The sequence below is a fragment of the Coenobita brevimanus genome, chromosome 71, assembly GCF_032717465.1.
Source record: "Coenobita brevimanus isolate Jiangsu-jjx chromosome 71, ASM3271746v2, whole genome shotgun sequence".
NCBI classification, from domain to species: Eukaryota; Metazoa; Arthropoda; class Malacostraca; order Decapoda; family Coenobitidae; genus Coenobita; species Coenobita brevimanus.
The window spans coordinates 4,876,937-4,882,936 of NC_137024.1; the positions used below are offsets into that span (position 1 = coordinate 4,876,937).

Sequence of the window (6,000 nt, forward strand, 5' to 3'; positions counted from 1 at the left end):
TGGTCTTGGCCGTGATTCGATGTCAGGCCCTCGTGCTTCATAGGTGTGCACGTTACCACTGGGCCAAGGAGAGGATTCCCACTTTACCTCAAGGCAACTCAGGCTTTTAAAGACCCCATTACATAACCATGTTCTCCCCTTGGTGATTAATTTGGTGATTTTTGAACATGGTAGTGTAACACTGGAGGCCACCATTGGGGACGCTGTGGACCACACTGAACAGCTCATCCCCGGGATGTTAGGACTAGGACACTGTCAGCTAACCAACAACATCATTGCCCTCCATGCCTCACCTCACATCCAACACCGCTGACAACCAATGTAATAACCGAAGTGAAACTTAACAAAATAATCACACTGGCCTGGCAGAGATTCAGTCCCAGGCCCTCGCGCTTCCATATGAAGCACGAGGGCCTGGGAGATTTCGTAACATTTCTTCCTCAGTGATTTATCTTGCCTATTACCCCTTCTTATTTTGTCCTTCTTGTTTGTTACAGATACAAACTACGTCATAAAAGGAAAGAAGTGGCACGAAGACTCTCGTAGCAATGAGTACACATCAATAACAGTACAGTGCATGGAACACTTAGGTCAAGTAAAACGTATGACAGTACAGTGACTGCTGTAACAGTGCAGATCTACATGTTACGGGGCATTTGTCGTGGGGAAATATGCAAAAAATCTATTTTTATTTTTGCCTCTTCCTTACGTACAGTATTGACTTGAGATTGTTCTGATGTATAATAAGACCTAATTATTTTTTTTTTGTGCGAGGAAGAAGGAACCAAAGGCCATGAGCCCGCAGTAACAGTTCCCTCCAAAAGAAAAACAAAATACAATAGAGAGCCAAATTCAAGATCTGATCATTTTGAGATGCCTGGACACACTGCGTTTGAAAGACTGGAGATCATAGGAAGCAGGAAATACAGACAGAGGGAGACAGTTCCAGAGCTGACCTGTTGCATAAATGAAAGACTGGGAGTAATGGTTAACTCTTGCATTAGAGAGTTGGACAGAAAAGGGATGAGAGTTTGCCGCCAGACGGGTGCTACGCGCCCGTCGTAGAGGTGGAGGAATGCAAGCAGACAGTTCAGAGGAGCAGTGACCATTAAAGTAGCGATAGAAAAGAGATAAAGATGCAACAGAGCGGCGAAGAGACAGAGGTTGAAGGGAGTCAGTAAGAGGAGGAGAGTTAATGAGACGAAAAGCCTTTGACTCCACCCTATTGAGAAGAGCTGTATGTGGGGAGCCTCCCCACACATGAGAGTTGTACTCCACACAGGGGCGGATAAAACCCCTGTATAGAGTCAACAATTGTGCAGGGTAAAGAAAGCGGAGTCGGCTTAGCACACCCAATCTCTTAGAAGCAGATTTTACAAGAGATGTAATAAGATTTTTCCAAGATAAGTCCCGAGTAAATGAAACCCCAAGCATGTTCAAGGATGATGCAGGATTAAGCTGAATATTATTAAACATTAGTGGGTATATTCCTGTGGAAGATTTTGTCGGGTTGATAGGGTGTAAAGAACTGAGTCTTAGATGCATTAAAGACAACCATATTATTTTTACCCTTCAGTCAGAGATACGAGCCAAGTCAGACATTAGGTGTGCCATTAGCCTCATCCCTTGTTTTGTTGAAGCAACTGTTGAGATGGGCGTTGCGGGAACCGAATGGAAGAGGTGAAGGGGTGGAGTCATCCCACAGCGTGAGTGGATAGGGTTAGATGTACAAGCTTAGAAGATCATTGATGAATAAAAGGAAGAGAGTTGGTGATAGGACAGAAGCCCTGAGGAACAATTTCACTGTTGATAGATCTAGGAGAAGAACGATGGCTTCGGTCTACAACTTAGCGGCTATAGAACGACCAAGAGAAAGGAAACTAGCGATGAAGGAGCACAGATAGAAGGATAGAAACCCCCGTAGGAGGGCAGTTTGGAAATTAAAAGATTTATGCCATTGACTCGATCAGAAAGCCTTTTGAGATGTCAAGTGCAATGGCAAAGCTTTCGCCAAAGTCCCGAAAGGAGGATGACCAGGAGTCAGAAAGGTAGGTGAGAAGATCGCCAGTGGAGGCGTCCCCTGAAGAGCGGAACCCATACTGACGACTCTGGAAAGAAGGTTGTGATAGGAAAGATGCCTTTAAAATTTTTCTATTAAGAATTGACTCGAAAACTTTTGAAATACAGGACGTTAAAGCAATTGGACGACTAGTTGGAGGGGTTGGGAGTGGTCACCCTTCTTTGGGACTGGCTGAATGAGAGCAAACTTCCAGCAAGAAGGAAAGGTACAAGGTTGACAGACAAAGGCAAAAGAGTTTGCCCTATGAGCGGGGTGTAAGCACAGAAGCACAGTTCTTGAGAACAACAGGAGGGACCCCATCAGGCCCATATGCCTTTGTTAGTACTGAGGCCAGTGATATTGCAGAAAATACATCAACTGAAGAAATTTTAATGTCAGCCATGAGGAAGTCAGAGGGGGAAGTGATGGAGGAACAGCAAACGGAATCGTCTAAGGTGGAATTGGAGGAGAAGAGTCTGTGGGGAAGAGATCTGCTTTATCAGTAGAAGAAATAGCTACAGAACCATCAGAGTAGAAAAGAGGAGGGAAGGATGATGAGGTAAAGTTGTTAGAAAGATTTTTCTAAGCAAGGTGCCAGATTGAGGCTGGGAAGAATTCGGAGTTGGAGAGTTGACAGCATTTAGTATGGATGGAAAAATTATTTTTAGTAGAAGCGAAGAACAGACTTAGCACGATTCCGGGCAGAAACGTAAAGACGATGTGATTCAGGGGTGGGTTGGCTCCGGTACCTTTTTGTGAGGCCTTCTCCTTGTTTGCGGACACCATTAGAACAAGCGTGATTAAACCAAGGAGCTTTCTTGCGTTAGTCAAAAGGATATAGAGAAAGGAAACGTATGCTTCCCTGCCCGAGAGAATAACCTCTGTAATGCGCAAGGCACACTCCAGATGGCTCACGGCCATGGAAGCAATAATCATTACAGGGAAAATCAAAAAAAGAAGTACTGCTCTGAGGGCTGCCTCCCAGTCCGCGGCTCCAAAAATGTCACAGACAGACGCTTCCCTGGAGGGTCCACAGGAGCCGTACCGGAAGTGATAGGACAGGTTAAGCTTAAGGGTAATAAGGTTGTGGATCGACGGAGGAGCCCAACGGAGAGAAAAGATTAACAGAGTAAGCAAAAGGATTAGTTGTGAGGAAGAGGTCAAGTATGTTGGAGCTCTCTCTCAAGGCGGTCAGGGATACGGGTAGGCGTGCTGTACAAGCTGCTCTAGGTCATTAAGGATTGAAAAAGATGTTAGGCTTGCTTCACCAAGGGTGGATCCGTGAAAGGAGAGGAGAGCCAAAGGTGGTGGTAGAACATTAGGGAAATCTCCAAGAATGGAGATTTCAGAGAGAAGAGAGAAATGGACAGAATGTGTTCCATCGTTAGAAGTAAGATAGTCGAAGAGAATTTCTTGATAGTCAGTAGAATTAGGGGGATAAGTAAACAGCACAGATATATTTAGTCAGAGAAACGGACAGGAAGAGAAGCCGAAGGCCAGAGTGTGGAGAATTCAGAAGAATCAAGTTCAGGAACACGAGAGCAAGATGAAGTCATGTTGCGTATGTATACACAACAGCCACCTTTGGCTTTGAAAATGAGTATAGGCAAGAAAGTAGGAGGATACAGAAAGTAGGTTATTTTGCCGTTCATACTATGGATGCGTCATGCAGGACAGGCCACCTGGAGTCAGTGGAATGTGAAGCTCAAAAAACAAAACTTAACAGAAATCTATGCTGAAGCTGCTATTTTAATGATCACCTGGGGTAAGGTAATGCTCTATCACTAGTGAAAACCAAGACACAAATTGCATATCCCACATTCTGTATGTTCATGTATACCATGCACAGCCACCAATATTTTCCAGTAAGGTATATAGCATGCATATGTTTAGTGCACCATTTTCCATATTCATACACGGTTGCCCTTCAGCATAATAGTACTTCTGTGTCATAATTTCATATGTCTGGGAGAATTAGACCAGGAGATAAGGCAAAATATGAGTTGTCCTCTTTCTGAGTGAGCACGTCCTTAAAAATAATCTAAGGGTGTAACTCAAGTATTTATTGACCAAAAATTTAAAAATGTTTCACCCTCATAATAGCATTTCCATGTCAAATTTCATGTGTCTAGGTGAATTAAATCCAGAATATGAGACAAAATGTGCAATTTGTCATCTTTCTTATAGTGGGCTGTCCTGAAAAACTAAGTTTCAATATAAAATATTTCACCAAATTGGCTATTTAGCCTTGATCAAAATTTGTTTGTTCCAGAAACCCATTTTACTCAGACTTCTGGGGACAAGAAAAAAAAAATGCATTTTTAAACATTTACACTCTCTTGCTTATGTGTATTTTGACATAGATCTTGAGACTTTTAGAATTTAAGAACGCATATTATTTCTTGCCCAAAACATGTTGCGTAGATGAATAATCACAATTAGTTTTTTGTCTTTAAATTTCTTGGTAAATTACTCTTCAAATGGACAATACTGCAGTATAAACAAATCTCGTTCTTTCGTTCGTTTAAAGATTTCATGCACATACAGTACAGTTGCAGGCCGGGGCATACATTAGCCCGGTCAGTGGGGTATGGGGCTGGTTAAAAAAATAGTAAGAGGGGAGAACAGGACCTGGGGATTTGCCCAGCACACACATCCTGTCTCCTGGCTGGCTTTTGTGGTGTGTGTATATAAACAAAGAAGCAACAACATTTTTATCGACACGAGTAATGTGTGTGCCGTGACAAACGCCCCTTAAGAACCAGTTTAATTGGTTGGCTCTCACTTTTATGACCAAAGAATATAGCAAAGAATGAGTAATTTTTAAAGCAATCTACTCCGAAAATAATATTAGTAAAAAGAAATTTTAACACTAATTCTCTTATTTTAACCCATTCTTTCCCAGAGCTTAATGAAATCGACTGGAAGAAACAAAAATGGAGCACTGAACGTCATAGTGCTGAAATGATTATTGAGGATTGTTGCTAACACATTTCAGCGCCCCAGGAGTCTCTCACTATACTGAATACATATTAACCAACTATAGCAAAGAAGAAGGGAAAATTATACACCAGCATATTTAACGGGCTAAATTAAGATTAACAAAACTCTAACCTCCTTATTCTGAAGTGACAGTATTCAGACAGACAATACTAGACAGGGGTACAAGGTTATAGACAAAGACTATAATGATTCTAAAGTATGGTTATTACTGAACCCTTAGACGACAAGAAGCTGTACTCCTAAGCTGAGTATAAACATCAGGAGAATATAATAAGTCAAAATATCTGTCCTCGTCACAGGGTTTAGAATATACCAAAAGCAAAGTTTCAATCATCTTTCGTACAAGGAGTGGTCAGCTAAGGCGCTCGGAAACGAAGACAGACTAGACTCATAAAGCGATATTATAACGTGAAAACAGAGACAAAGTTCCAGTGTTTCCTACTTATGTTTTTAGCGCTAGTCTGCCTTCATTTCTGTTCGCCTCAAATCATTCTACCTCACTGCCGATGGCCCAGAGTGATGAAGAAGCGGCTGTGACTTGGTAGAGGTGTTCTGAGGAAGAATTCATAAAAGATAACTTTTTTTCATGAAAGTCTCCTAAACGCGAGGAACATCAGGAATATTTTCTTTTCAGGCCTTTTCATCTTAGTTTGGTTATGAAGGAAGCTTCTATCATCAGGAATAATTGTGTGTGTGTGTGTGTGTGTGTGTGTGTGTGTGTGTGTGTGTGTGTGTTCCTTCAGTTTCATTTAGTGTCGCTATGGGGTGTTTAGTAGCCGCGTGAATCGAAGATAAAATTATAACAAAGTTAATCATACACAGCTAAGGACTTGTGCTTAGAGTTTTAATCGGTGGTGCAGGAAGACAAGACTCAAGACTCAGATTTTTGAAGAATATTTATAGAACGCCTGTGATAGATATGATTAGCCTGCATCCCA

General features: G+C 41.9%; 1 protein-coding gene across 1 annotated transcript in view; it reads right to left on the reverse strand.

Moving 5' to 3' along the window:
• The window catches only part of LOC145406580 (DBH-like monooxygenase protein 1), a 35,338-nt gene that overhangs the window by 22,789 nt on the left and 6,549 nt on the right, over positions 1-6,000 (reverse strand). The gene's annotated exons all lie outside the window — the stretch shown is intronic.